Source organism: Triturus cristatus, chromosome 6 (assembly GCF_964204655.1).
Source record: "Triturus cristatus chromosome 6, aTriCri1.1, whole genome shotgun sequence".
Taxonomy (NCBI): Eukaryota; Metazoa; Chordata; class Amphibia; order Caudata; family Salamandridae; genus Triturus; species Triturus cristatus.
The window spans coordinates 1,315,488,457-1,315,502,684 of record NC_140589.1 but is presented as its reverse complement, the minus strand read 5'-3'; the positions used below and the strand labels follow the sequence as shown (position 1 = coordinate 1,315,502,684).

The window sequence follows — 14,228 nt, the reverse complement described above, 5'->3', positions numbered from 1 at the left end:
TTAGATTTGAGAATCTGCTTAGGAGGTGAGAGGCACTGACAGTTGTGGTGTTTTCAGTGTGGGAGGTAAGGGTAAGGAATGCGGCATTTGGGCTTTTGTTATTAAGCCTGCCCCCGTGCATTTGTAGACCTTTGTAAATCCAGGGTGTTGATCATTGTGTGAGTTCTCAGGACTATTGATCATGCAGTTCACTAGCACAGGATGGGGAATAACGCCTTTAGTGGGTTGCATATAAGATTCTTGTTGAGGATTGTCAGCAGTCTCAATAATCATGCAGAAGCTAGGAAGACATTGACGTATCTGGAGCGTCTAGACCTGACCATGCGCAAGGAGGATCACTTTTCATAGCAGAAGTATGTGGGCTGTGATAGAGCATGAGGGTGTTGCATGTACCACTCCTCCTATAGCACACACTAATTGTTCAAGTTTGTCATTCCATAGGATTTAGCATGTTACAATCCACAGGAGATAAATAAGACTTCATACATGGCAGCATAGTTGACACACTCATCACACTAGTGGATAGCTATGGACTCAACTTAGACAACCCTTCGTTTTATGAGTTTCCAATGTACATGCTTTCAGTTATGATATTTCCTGATTTTTTGGGGAGGGGAATCTTTCTATTGGGTTTTACAATGCAGTGAACAATTGCGAACGACAGTGTCCATCAGTATGGTAAATGCATTGGTCATGGAATATAAACTGTTTGCATGAAAGAAGGGAAAAAAGGCACAATACGGCAAAGGGATGGTGCATATAAAGACAGTATAGGTTAAAATACCCAGGTGGCACTTGGTAACGACTGCAGCACCCTGTTGCAATGTCGCAAACTGGGGATAAAACTAAGAACTGGGGCAGAGAGGAGGTGGGTAGGAGTGTGGTGGCGGCAGACCACGGCAGTCACATATGAAGTGTGTGTGCGCAGGCAGGTGGGCGAATAGAGCCATGTATGGTAAGCTGGGGGGGTGAAAACAGTGAAGCTACTAGGGTCCGAACCCCTAGCACGTGGGTGATATGTGGGGTGTGTGAAGGGAGCATGCTCAGTTCATGGGGGTAGGTCATCATTCCCCACTTCCTGTAGGATGTGCGGGAGGAGGGTGGCCTATTGGGGTGAGATAGTTTGCTTGCATAGATGACAAAACTCCTCATTATGAAAACTTCCATTTACATACTGCTCTGTGCTATGCCGCTACTGATGGGGCCATGGGGGATCGTCATTGGGGAGTGAGCATGCGTTTGGCAGGAAGGAAAGCAAGGTCTGCAAAGTGAGTGTGTACCTTTTGTTGTTTCCTATGTTTAAAAATACCCTCAGGGCACACCTCCTACGTGTGACTATCCGGCAATTCCATGACTGCACAGAGACTGGTGTGCACTGATTGCCAGTAACTTTGCAAGGCTAGGCAAGACCACAACATGTGTATGAGATCCGTATCTGGGGCTTGGCAGCATGGGCAGCTTATCTGTGCCCAAGGGAAATAGCAATTCAATTGGGCAGAAGTAAGATATGCTCTGTGTAGTAGAAAGAACTGTATTTTTTTAAAGCTGGAATTACAGGTGGACAGTGGGGGGAATTCGAGCTCGTATTCCCATTCTTTATCACGTAGCACTCTACCAATATCGTCTTACCACTTTTGTCGCAGTTCAGTGAGAGAGGCAACCGCCATTTCACAAATGGCTTTATACAGCCAGGTGATAAGGTGATGACTGTCGCCCATGTAACCCATGTAAAGATAACTTGAAATACTGGATGCGTGGTGGGTTCTCCCCTCAAGATGTCATAAAGGGTACAACATGTGTGGCGAAGTTGTGTGTATAAGAGGAACTGCCCCGGCGGAAGTACATGTTCCGAGGCCAACTATTCAAATGGTAGGAGACGGCCATCAGAGAAGAGGTCCCTCAGCGTGAGTGACGTGTGTTCTGTTCAAGCCCTCATGTCTTTGGAGGAATCAAAACCTGGGAAGCGGGGGAGGCCAACTAGGGTTAGCGTCATAGTGTACATCAGAAACCCATGCGAAAGGCGATGTATCCGGATCATGCACGTCCGAGCCACCTGTATTTGCAAGGGCTAAGGGGAAGGGGCAGAACTTGCGGGCAGAGGAAAACCGCATATCAAGGCCATTGGTCGCTGTACATGTCTCGCCCATGTAGCATCCAGAGTGATAACAATTGGTGCTGTGCTGCTGGAAAGTGCGGCTGATCGGGACAGAGTGGGTAAGTGGCCGATTTTGCCCAATTGACCCAGATCCCCGCGGTGGAGTTGAACTCGGCCAGGGTATCCCGGATTGGAGAGAGGTTGATGTTAAATCCCACAGGCACAAGAGCAGGTTGTCCACTTACAATGATACAGCATGCGTTCTGTCCTCGAGGAGGACACCCCACTTGCTGCCCTCTCTGTGCATTTTGCATGGCCAGTGGCTTAATCTCAAGCACCGAGGGCAAAGGGCAGAGTGGGCACCCTTGTATGGTCCAATGGCCCACTGGGAAGGGGGCAGAGACAAGTCAAACCAAATGTTTAGGAGAAGTCTGTTTGGTGTAGAGTAGGCAGGTGTAAGCAAGGAGCCTTGGCCCGATTCCCACGTGAGTCAAGACCGTAAAAAGATAATACCATGTCAAACGCCTGCTCTAGTATGAGACAGGCAGCCAGAGGGAACTTCCCTGACTTGATCCTGCACGTGGAAAAGACAACGGATGTTCTGGGAAGTGCTGTGTCCTGGGACAAACCCATTCTGGTCAGAGTGGATGAGTTTCGGAAGGAACTGGGCAAATCTATCAGCTAGGAACTTTCCCAAAATGTTATAGTCAGCCCCGTGGATGGCAATGGGTCTATAGGATGTTAACTGTCACGGGTCTCTGTCTGGCTTAGGGAGGGAGACCAGGAGGAACTCCAAGCGTGAGTGCGGGAGCATGCTGGTGTGCAAGGCCACCTCATACATTTCCACAAGGCAAGGCACCAGTGATGGGGAAAAGATACAATAGTTTTCTAAGAATATATGATGTTACATCGTGGTCTTCACACCATGATACCTTTACAACGCAGGCATTACAAAGCTTCATACATTTCCACAAGGCAGGACACCAGGGATGGGGAAAAGATACAATGGTATTCTAAGAATATATGATGTTACATCGCGGTCTTCACACCGCAATACCTTTACAACGCAGGCATTGCAACGCAAGTCGTTACAACGACTTGCGCTGGAGGGCGCTGGACTTAGGAATAGTATGATTTACTATTCCAACTCCAGTCTACGTACAGTAGGGAAGGTGTTGGAATAGTTAATCATACTATTCTTAGCTTAGAGCGCCATCCAGCGCAATTCATCGTAATGACTTGCGTTGTAATGCCTGCGTTGTAAAGGTATTGCGGTGTGAAGACCGTGATGTAAACGATGTTTCCTGTATTCTTAGTGCGGGCCGGTGTTTTGTTCCGGACAAGATCCCAAATCGCCTCTTCCACCTCTGTAGATGTGATTACAGCATCTAAGGAAAGCCTAGTGGAGGCATGGGAGAGTAATGTCTGCCAAGAAAGCATTTGAGTGCTCCTCGGAGGCGTCCATTGGTGCCTGTTGGATGGAGCTGTAATATCCCTGTGGACTTTGGCTGCATGGGCTGTAGAGCTGTATGGCCGCAGGTGCTCCAGGATGGCATTATAGGTGGTTTTCGCATCTGCAAGTTGCGAGGTAAAAATGCAGCATCACGGTCTGCTGTTTTGCCCAAGCTAGCGAGGTGCTTCTCGGCATCTACTATGTTCCTATCTAGGGTCCAGTGAATACACACTATCTTCTGAATACAGACGCCTCTTGTCACCACCTTAAAGGCATTCCTCTCCATCACCCTGGTAGAGGCCATGTTGGTTCTTGGTAAAGTACTGCAGAATATGGTCTCTCTGTTCCTCTCGTAAGACTGGGTCCTCTGGGAAATATCTCAGGAGCCTCCACGGGGGTGTTGGTGGAAGCGGGGGTGTCCACTGGAGGTCCATCACTTGGGCATACTGTATGGCATGATGTAATGCGTCCCATGTAATCCGAGTGATGAACAAGGTGTTTCGGGTGGCAGTGCAAAGGAAGTGGCCGAGGAGCACGCAGGGGTTATGTGGTCTTGAGTGGAGGGAATAGAAAAGGTCCCTAGGGTGTTGAGATCGCCATGCATCTATGAGCGACTAGTGGCATACCCGTTCCGGAAACAGTCTGCCTGTGTGAATGGGGGCTGTGCAGGGGAGGATGGGACCTGTCCAAGGTAAGGTCAAGCACATAGTTGTAGTTGCCTCCCAACACCCATGGCAGTCTTATGGGCTAGAACGGTGGAGAGGGTGTCCCAAAAGGCTCCTTGATCTGCCTGGGGCGTTTATACTCCCAATTAGCTTGGTCGGACATCCAGGTGGTCTTCTAGGAGTACGTACCGCCCTTCTTCATCTATAATCTTGCCTACTACCCGGAATTAAACTCCAGGTCAAAGCCAAATTATGGCGACCCGCAGGGGTTCAGGGTAAGGCCTGGAATCTCCTAAAATGTTTTCTTGCTGACGGAACCCAAACGGTGGATTTGGGTAGGGATAGGTCTAAGCCTCCCTTGTGGGGTGCCACAGGGGTCGTCCATTAGTCCTACACTTTTTAATATATACGTGTGCCCGCTGGCAGTCCTGATAAGATCATTCGGGCTCCAACTAACATCTTACGTGGACGAGACACAAATTGTGTTGTCCCTACAGCAAGGCACAGAAGCGGAAACTGGATCAAGATGCCATGACTGCGTGAAAGCCATTGCAGGCTAGATGTCATCGAACTGCTTGAAACTCAATGCAGGTAAAATGGAGGTCATCATATTTGGCAATAACCCACCTCTGGACGCCGGATTGGTGGCCTGAAGAAATGGGAACACCTCCAGCCCCTACTATGAAAGCCAAGAACCTGGGGATGATCATGGACAACAAACTTACCTTTGGCGATCATGTCAGCGGGGTTGTCTCTACTAGCTTCTTCCTCCTCAGAATTTTTAGGAAAGTAAAATTCCTTCTCCCAGAAGATAGCTTTAGGACAGCAGTCACAGCGCTCATTTTGTCATGGCTGGATTACTGTAACAGTCTGTACTTGAACATCCAAAAGAAACATCTGAACAGACTCCAGCTCGTGCAAAATGCTGCAGCTAGGCTGCTAACTGGCACACTAAGGTTCGTCTCAGTGAGAAAGGGACTTCGACATCTTCACTGGCTTCCAGTAAAACAACGTGCACAATTAAAAGTGCTTTGCACGGTCTTTAAGTCCTTGAAGGGCAGTGGCCCTGACTACCTGAGACAACGCCTACAATGGTACGTCCCCGGAATAATGCTGCGTTCATCGGAGGCAAAGCAAGTGACCGTCCCCCGAGTTAAAAAAGCTAACTGGGGGGGGCGGTAGTTTCATCTTCTGCGCTGCAAAAGCTTGGAACAACCTACCAGTGCATCTTAGAAAATCTACAGAGCTCCTTTCCTTTATAAAGGGGCTGAAAACCTGGCTCTTTTCTAAATAGCCATCTCCTCTTTGGCAACCATTTAGGCAGTGCTCAGCACCAGCACACACTTGGGTAACAGTGCCCTTTAAAAACTCCATTAACATAACATAACATAACATATGCAGAGTAAATGATGGCTTGGATCAGGCCTCTCCATTGCCTGTGTAGGCACTCCAGCTCCTCCCTTGTGGTGTGGGTTTCCTGAAAAAAAGGACTATTTGCACTTGTTGGCATTTAATATAGGAATAGACCACTTAGCAGGTCCTGGCGGTGTGCATTCCTCAGACATGTAGGGTGAGGAAACGAATATCAGTCACAGGAGCCATTGCTTAGAGAGAGAGCAGTGATCAGCGCACAGGGGGGTCGCCTTGGCATAAAATAGTCTGCCCAGTTCATGCCGCAGGGGATATGAAAGGCCTGCCTGCCGAGACAAGTCATGCATTGGAGGGGAAGGAGGTAGTTGAAACTGTGATAAATAAGGAAAAAATCAACAGTGGGGGCCTACTGCAACCGGTATTATACCCAAACAAGTCATGTTCAGCAATACCTTAACATAATGTGCGGGTGTAGCTAGGGGTTGGGATGCAGTGTGATGTCCTGAGTGTCCTGTAGAGCAGGGGCTGAGTCATGTCGGGACCGGCATGAGCAGCAGAATACTCTAGAGCCCCCAGGTGTGCAATGCCAAAAAAGGGGGGGGTGCAGCTTTGTGTGGGTGGCATGACCAAGTCAATGTGGTGGGGGTCACAGGGGTGGGCGGCAAGAGCAGCACAGAGGGGTCGAACAGAGTGAGTAAGTGGTAGTGGCCTTCGCCGCAGGGACGATGTGTGCAGCAATATAATACACTTCAACACAAAGCAAATACTTGAAACAAAAGGCTGAGCACAAGAAAGTGAAATGGTGCTCAACTAAGACTGTCCACTCTCTGAGCTGTTACCAGTGGATAGGTTTGGGAGCCCCGTTGTGAGTTGTCAGACGGAAGGGTATCATCGTCCGATGTAAACATGTGTGGGCCTTTCTCGTCATCCGTGGCAGTGACATTAGCTCCCAAGGTAGCCACGACTTCTAACACCCACCGCCGGTCCTCGATGGTCTGTTTCAGATTAGGGAACTTTGCCGGGGAAAGGTCCTGTGATGTGGCGTGCCTTCCAGCCACCGACACGGTCTGAAGGGGCCTGGTGTCATTTGATGCCAGCCCACAGTAATGCTGGTCAGCCCAATCCAAGGCTTCTCTTGGGTCCGTGAAAAAGACGTGCTGTTGGATATGATCTTGAAGCGTGCTGGTTAAAGTAACGAGTAGTGCACCTCCATTTGTCCAAGACATTGTCTGGCTTCCATGAAGGAAGAGCGTTGCCGCTGGGCTGCTCAGGTGTAATCTGGAATTAACATTATTACTTTGCCCTCCATCCGGAGCGGAGCAGCTTGTCTGGCAGCGCAGAGGACGGCGTTGCGGTCCTTGAAGTGTAAGAACATAGCCGTCATGGGGCAGGGAGGGGATCCTGGTGGTGGGCATTGAGCAGGGACTCTGTGAGCCCTCTCCAGGGAGAAGAAAGGAGTGAGATCCAATGGCGTGGTAAAGGACTTTTGAACCAGGATTCTAGGTTGCAAGACGGTCCCGACCTTCAATCTCTTCCGGTAGCCCCAGGAGCGACCCTTCAGGTCCTCTGCCCTGTCCATGAGGTGTTGGACACGTTGCTGCAGATCTCAAATGGCAAACTGGTTGTCCGGCACCAGCAGTGGTAAAGTTGCAAGTGTCAAGTCAAGTCAAGAAAAACTTTATTCGGTTTAAAAACAAAAACCATGAAAGTTACAACATCAGAATACAGATTTACACAAGGATGATATTAAAAAAGAAAATCGACGGGGCATATTATAATTCATCCCAGCCCAATCGTTTTCCGAAGTTTAAAAACAATTTTAAAAAAGCTTAAAAGTACGGTAACAATTAGAACAGTTTCCATTCGTTGGAATTCCAAAAAAGCAGGACGACATTGATTAAAATTCATTTCTTTAAGGAGTGGTATAATCAACTGCCTACGAGGTAAAGAGTAATATTTACAGAAAAATAAGATATGAATATCAGATTGGAGTGAGAATTCATCACACGGACACAGGGGAAGATTACGCGACCATAAATTCATTTCTGGGAAGGTCAGGAATCTAAACAAAATATTCAACCTAAAGCGAGTCAAAAGAAATTGATCATGATTAGACATCGACAAGGTTAAATAAGGCTGTACTTTACGATGGGTTGACACACAGAGGTGCAGGATAACTGAGTTTTTCTTCTCTTCCTCTTGTCTTCTTTTGTCCTCGAGGTATTCCATACACAGCTTAGACAATAGATTTCTAGATGTATTGACCATTGAGAGTGGGTCTTCATAAAAATGTTGGCATCCAATATTAACCATAACATTTTTAACATAGTTCAACCAGTCAGACCTGCCAACATAGTCCAGGGTTAAAACATCCCGTAGGATGGCCCGGTTCATGACGCACTCCCTTATAGTCCAGACCCTGTGCCACAAAAGTATGTGTTGAATTCTAATAATATCAGAAATATAGGATAAACCCAATTCAATGTGGCATATATATGTCGCAACACTTTGGGGGACTGCCAAAATATACCTCAGAAACCTATTCTCAACTTTTTGGATTAAGTCAATATTGGAATACCCCCAAAGGGCCGACCCATATGTGGCTACCGAAATACAAGTGGCCTTATATATTGTTAGAATTTACTTAGTTGGTTTCTTGCCCAGTTTTTTAATAAAGTTTTTCAAGGCCATTATGGTTTTTTGGAACAACAAAGTTCTGGCCTTGACCGCACTAGTCCATGCCCCAGTATCGTGAAACAAAACTCCAAGATAAGAAAAAGTGTGGACAACTTCCAAAGGAACGTTGTTCAGAAACATTCTTTTTTTCTGCTTTCCAGGACCATTTCCACAGTACATAGAGAAAGTTTTATTACAGTTGACTTTCAAATCAAGACTAGACATAAAGGTCTCAAATGAATTTACCAAATTTTGCAGTGCCATAGGGGTGCGGGCCATCAGGACCACATCATCCGCATACAGGAGCGCAGGAACAGACCTCCTCCCAACCTTAGGCATGTCCTCACACTCCTGCAATAAATGGCGCTCCAGACCATTTATGTAAAGCAAAAATAGGAAGGGGGCCAGGACACAGCCCTGGCGCACACCCCGACCTACCACAAACCTTCTGGTACACTGACCCCCGTTACCAAAACGGACCGAGGCTGTAGCCCCAGAATATAGGTCTTTAAGAAAGCAAATAATGGAATCTTCCACACCCATTTCCTTCAGAATTGCCCATAATTTGGAATGAGATACACAATCAAAGGCCGAAGAAAGGTCCACGAACGTAAAATACAGACGTTCGCCTTTTATCCTTGTATATTTGGATTGGAGGATCATTAAGTTTAGGCATTGTTCGATTGTGCAGATGCCCTTTTGGAATCCATACTGCAAATCACTCATTAAATCATTTTCCTCGACCCAGCTTTGTAGTCTTGCCAAGACAATTTTCCCCAGTATTTTTATGGGTGAGTCCAAGAGGGAGATAGGTCTGTAACAAGCACAGCTTTGTCTATCTCCCTTCTTGTGAATGGGTACAATGATCGAGGTGAGCCAAGACGGATTCAGGCCCCCTGCTAGTGCAGCATTAAAAAGCTGCGTCAGCAATGGGACCCATACCTCAAGATTTGCCTTAAACAGATCTACAGGGATCCCATCCGGCCCTGCCGCCTTGCCACCCTTCATTGCCTTCAAGCCCGCAATAACTTCCTCCAAGGTTATTACTAGTCGTTCATTCCCTTCATCCACAATGGTCCTTACTGGAGAATCTATGACATAGCATACATCTTGTGATTTGTAAAGAGATGAAAAATGCTCTACCCAGTCCTCCTCCGCAATGGCAATCTCTATACGTGCTTTGGAGTTGTCGTAGAGGAATGGAGTATTTACGGCCCTCCAGAATGCAGATGCATCCTTTGATAGTGATGCTTCGCAAAGAACTACCAGGGCCTCTTTTTTAATGGCATTTTTCCTGTTTTTTAGGGCTTTGTTGTACTTTACCCTACAGTCTTTTACTTCTGAGGGATTACGTGGTGTCCTGTGAATTGCACATTTAAGGTCAGTTAGAGACCGGGTACAGTCTTTATCAAACCAACTTGTATTACCCTTAGTCCTCTTCCTTACCTCCACCCACAGATTATCCTTTATTGTGGAAGCTATTATATTAAAATGATCAATTATCGTCTCACTATTAGATTCTTGGTCCAAACAGATGGCGAAGCTGTCTGGGCAGGCATTTACCAGCCTACCCAAAAACATTTCCGGGACCACCTTGCTCCACTTTAAATTATACCCATTCTGTCTACCTAGGACTACGTCAGGGGCAGTACGCACAGAGGGTACATCTTCGTGCTGATTAAAGAAGTTTACAACCTCCATTATTTGGGGCAGATGATCACTTATTGGTAACTCCAAAATATTGGAATCGAGAATCTTATGATTACAGTTATTTGAGGCAATAATAAAATCAATTGTGGAGTAAGCTCCTCTACCAATAAACGTAGGTACAAAGGCTGTGGGTATCTGTGCAATTTCATTTACAAAACCCAAATCATACATGAAAAGTATGTCATTTAGTAAGTCCCCAGGCAAGGAATGATTAAAATGAGATGGATTTATATCCTGTTCTGTTGTTAAACCGCAGATGCCCTGAGGTCCCTTAGGGCAAAGTTTGCAATTAAAATCCCCCCCCCATAAGATCATAAAATCCCTGCCGATTTTGTCTGTTTCGTGTTGTATATCCTCCCTCAGCATTATTAAGATGCTAGGGATTTCTTTCCTAGGGATGTTATTATAGAAATTTATAAAAACAATACTAAACCCTATCTTGTTTCTTAGGGTTATTAGTTGATAAAAACTAGTTTTGGGCGTGAACTGTAAATTGACGCAGTTGAGCTGGTTTGATACCAGGGTGAGTAAACCACCCTTAGCTCTTCCATGCTGGCTACCCTCTGCCGGGGTGACAAAGCTTCTGTACCCATTAAAGTAAACTGGGTCTATAGACCAGGTTTCCTGAAAGGCCAATATATCGTGCCCTTCTATAACAGTTTCCCAGGAGGGATTTGAGATTTTCTCCTTTAAACCTGCCACATTCCAAAAGAGGAAAGTGCAGGTTTTCCTTATTTCATTGACCCGGTCTTCACATAAGAGATCCTTAACCATAACCTTTCCGATAAACTTGTGGCAAGGGCCTTCATTTATTCCCTCAGCCTTAGCATCAAATTTACTTCCTTCCTTGCAGCAGTTATTCCCATTTTCGATATTAAACACGTTGAGGCCAATTCGATTTTTTAAACTACTCTCAATGGGAATCAAGGACTTCTGCGCGTTGATATTGTCACAATCAGTATTGGCGTGCCCCCCTGAGGCTACGAGTATACTATCGCGAAAAAACTTTTCGTGTCAATCCACACAATCAAGGTCCATAAAGGCCTCAAAACGATTATAAGTTGGTATGTTGTGGAGAAACGGAACCGTACCTCTGATGGCCCGTAGGGAATTATCACCATAAGTCAAGCCTCTAGTATAGGGAAAATGGTGCCTGAGGTTGAAATTGGGAGGATCAGCTGGTTGCCACATTGGTGTCCAGCTGGAATCGTGACACATATAAACAGGCATACTCATGGGATTCCTTCTTGTCTCATTTTCCTTACAACTTTGGGCCAGAGGATAGGGGTAGAAATAATTTAAGTAGTGGGTGGAGATAGAGTCATTACTACTTACAGCAAACCAGTCCCCAATATGCCTAACGGCTCTATGGTCTCTAAAATGTATAATAATCGTGTCACCTGATTTATCTTTGGGGCGAGCCCCTACCCAGTTGCAGCGCCTAACATGTAAGATTTCCCCGTTTATGTGGGCAGGCAGAGATCTGTTATTACTCAGCCAAAAGATAACTTTGTTCCTTAGAGCTTGATGGTCTTCCTTGTTATCAGGAGGAAGCTCCGGGACTCCCACCATAACAATCACGTACGGGACAGCTTCCGGGGGTAAGTCTACGATACTATGGGTATTCCTGGTTTTATTGCTAATATTTCCTACCTCCCTATCCTTATTGGGTTTAAATGCCTTATGTTGAGAGGGTTCAATTTTTTCTTCCTGGATCGGGTTAGCTAGTTTTGAATCTCCTATTTTACTTAAAGATTCCGTCCTCTTGACAGACTTAGTGAGTGGCAAGAGAACGGTTGACGCCTCAGGTTGGGAAGGGGAAGATAAAGATTGTCTACTCTGGATAGATTTAACGGTAGTTGCAGGGCATAATGAAATTGGAGGGATTGATAGTGACGCTGTCATCACTTTTACAGAAGCTTTACTATGATTCATATTACCTAGGTTACGCACCAGACCAGAGAGCGAAGATACATTTTCTTCTACTTTCTTCTCGATCAGATCCAGATGTGTATTATTTCTCATGATCTTTTCAAGTAGAGGTTTCATAAAAAGTTTAATCAAAAGCTCAATTTTTCCTAAGAGGTCCCCCTCATTGATAGCATTTCGGGTGGCCTCGCGGGTAAATGAGCAATCACTTGCAGTCCTCGAGGACGAATGTAAATTCCTCTTAGAATTTTCTCTTTGTGGCTTTAATGATAAACCTCTCCCCCTTCGTTTACAATCAGGTTTATGTAAGGATATGTTTTTTAAGGAAAAGGAAGGGGAAGGGGAAGACACAGGGGAAAATCCCGGACAGTACGAAGAACCCCCTCCATCACTGCTAGTAGAAAAATTTGGCAACAGCTCACCGTCTAAATCAGGCGAACAAAAAGAATGCTCCAAACGAGGGCTAGCCAAAAGTTCACCCACATCCTCCACCTCCACTTCAACCCCAGAGTTAGGTAAATCTAAGTGAACTCTAGAAGGAGTGGAGGGGTTGGTCAATGAGGGTATCACAGGTCTTGAATCCCCCATGGACAAAGCCCTATTATGTCTGGTAGCTAATACTTTCTTTTGGGATACCTTCCCCCTATGTCTCCGGCGAGCTATTTTAAATGTACGCGCCGGCTTTGCAGGAGGCAAATCCAAAACATGATCCGCCTTAGGGTTAGCTAATTGAGGTACATGTATATTTTCATGGACCTGTGCCGTTGTCAATACGAGACTACCAGCATTAACAATAAGGTCACTTGGATCATGTGTATCTACAGGAGTAGAAACCAACTCTTCAGATAAGATGATGTGGGAATCCTTTCCCAGGGAGGCTCTACGGGCAGAGTTAATTTGATTTACCTTTTTAATTAAATAATTGTCCAGAGTACCTGCCCCTTGCAGTGTACTCCCATTTTTACCCTTTGCCATCAGGTGATAATGATGCTGGTCACTAGTTACAGGGGAGGGTTTTGCCAGTTACGCGCACAATACAACAACCAGATGCACAACAAACTTTTAACCTAACGTGATAGTATCAACTATACTTGCACATCAAGTTGCAAGTGTTTTCTCCTCGCTTGAAACTTTATCCGAGAGCTCTCTGTGGTCATCCCGCAGGAAGCTTAACTCAGTAGCCAAGGAGCCCAGCCTGGCCTCCATGGAGACCCGAGAATGTTCTATGGCCGCCAGCACCTAGTCCTGTTTCTCCAACATGCAATGTAATGTAGTGGCTCCTAGCAACAGTGTGTCAGGAACGATGGAAGGCAGATACGCTGAAGCCAGCGACAGGGCAGGAGTGGCAGAGTGCAGTCTGCCCATGGTCGGTGACGCCGTGAGGTCTGGGTTTCCTTCCCAGGGCAAGGTTCAAGGAGGTTTCAGGGTGAAGGCAGGAGGACCGGTGAACGTTGTAGTGATGAAAAGGAAAGGCGGGGAGGAGGAGTGTGATGGTCGTCTCTCCACACTGAGTGCACCCGGAGAGCAGGTGAGGGGTGGCGGAGGTGAGTTCAGAAGAAGAGCAATGTTGGTGGCACAAGATTGCGCAAGGATGCCTCAGTGGTTTGAAGCAAGTATAGGGGCTGCTGGCCACAGGCACGTGCCACGGGGGAGCTGGGTGGAGGAGTGGCGTAATGCGGGACATTTGGAGGGTCCCCAGGGAGTCTGTCACGGAAGCCAATGGGGCCGCACCAGGCCTGTGTTAAAAGCATCCCTGCACGCCTCAGTTGTGTTGCCCAAGTAGGGCAGTAAAGGGTGAGGAAGATCGACCGCAAGGTGCAGTCCCGCCGAGGAATCCCCAGAGCCGTCCTCAAGGTGCAGTCTACCACATCCATGCGGGCCCTCGTCTGGTTCTCCTGAGAGGTCGCCTCGGGACGCTGGGATGCTCGCTGGGGGCTCGTTGCCTCTGCCCCAGCGTGGGCAAATTAGTTGAAGACCCAGGGGAGGGCCGTAGAGGTAGCCTTGATCCCTCTGCGAGAGTCGCAAGGGCCTCCGCCTCAAGGCAGCGGGTGCCGTGTCCCTCTGCCACAGGGAAAAGGCTCGTGGGCAACCCATCCATATATCTCAGAGCAGTTTCTTTCCCCCAGGGGGTGAAGAGGGAGGTTTAAGGGGTCCTCTGTGCTCGCCAGCGGTCTCGATGCCGGGCCAGCGACTTGGCGGGCCGACGAACAGAGCATTAAGGAATCACATCCGTCATCTTGGCCGGCCACGCCACTCTGATATTCCCTGATATTATGTTCTGGAGATTTTAACACAATCACAGATCTGGGGCCTGGTAAATATACGTACA

General features: G+C 47.0%; 1 protein-coding gene across 2 annotated transcripts in view; it reads right to left on the bottom strand.

Moving 5' to 3' along the window:
* The window catches only part of LOC146821359 (uncharacterized), a 157,137-nt gene that overhangs the window by 115,983 nt on the left and 26,926 nt on the right, over positions 1-14,228 (bottom strand). The window lies entirely within an intron of this gene.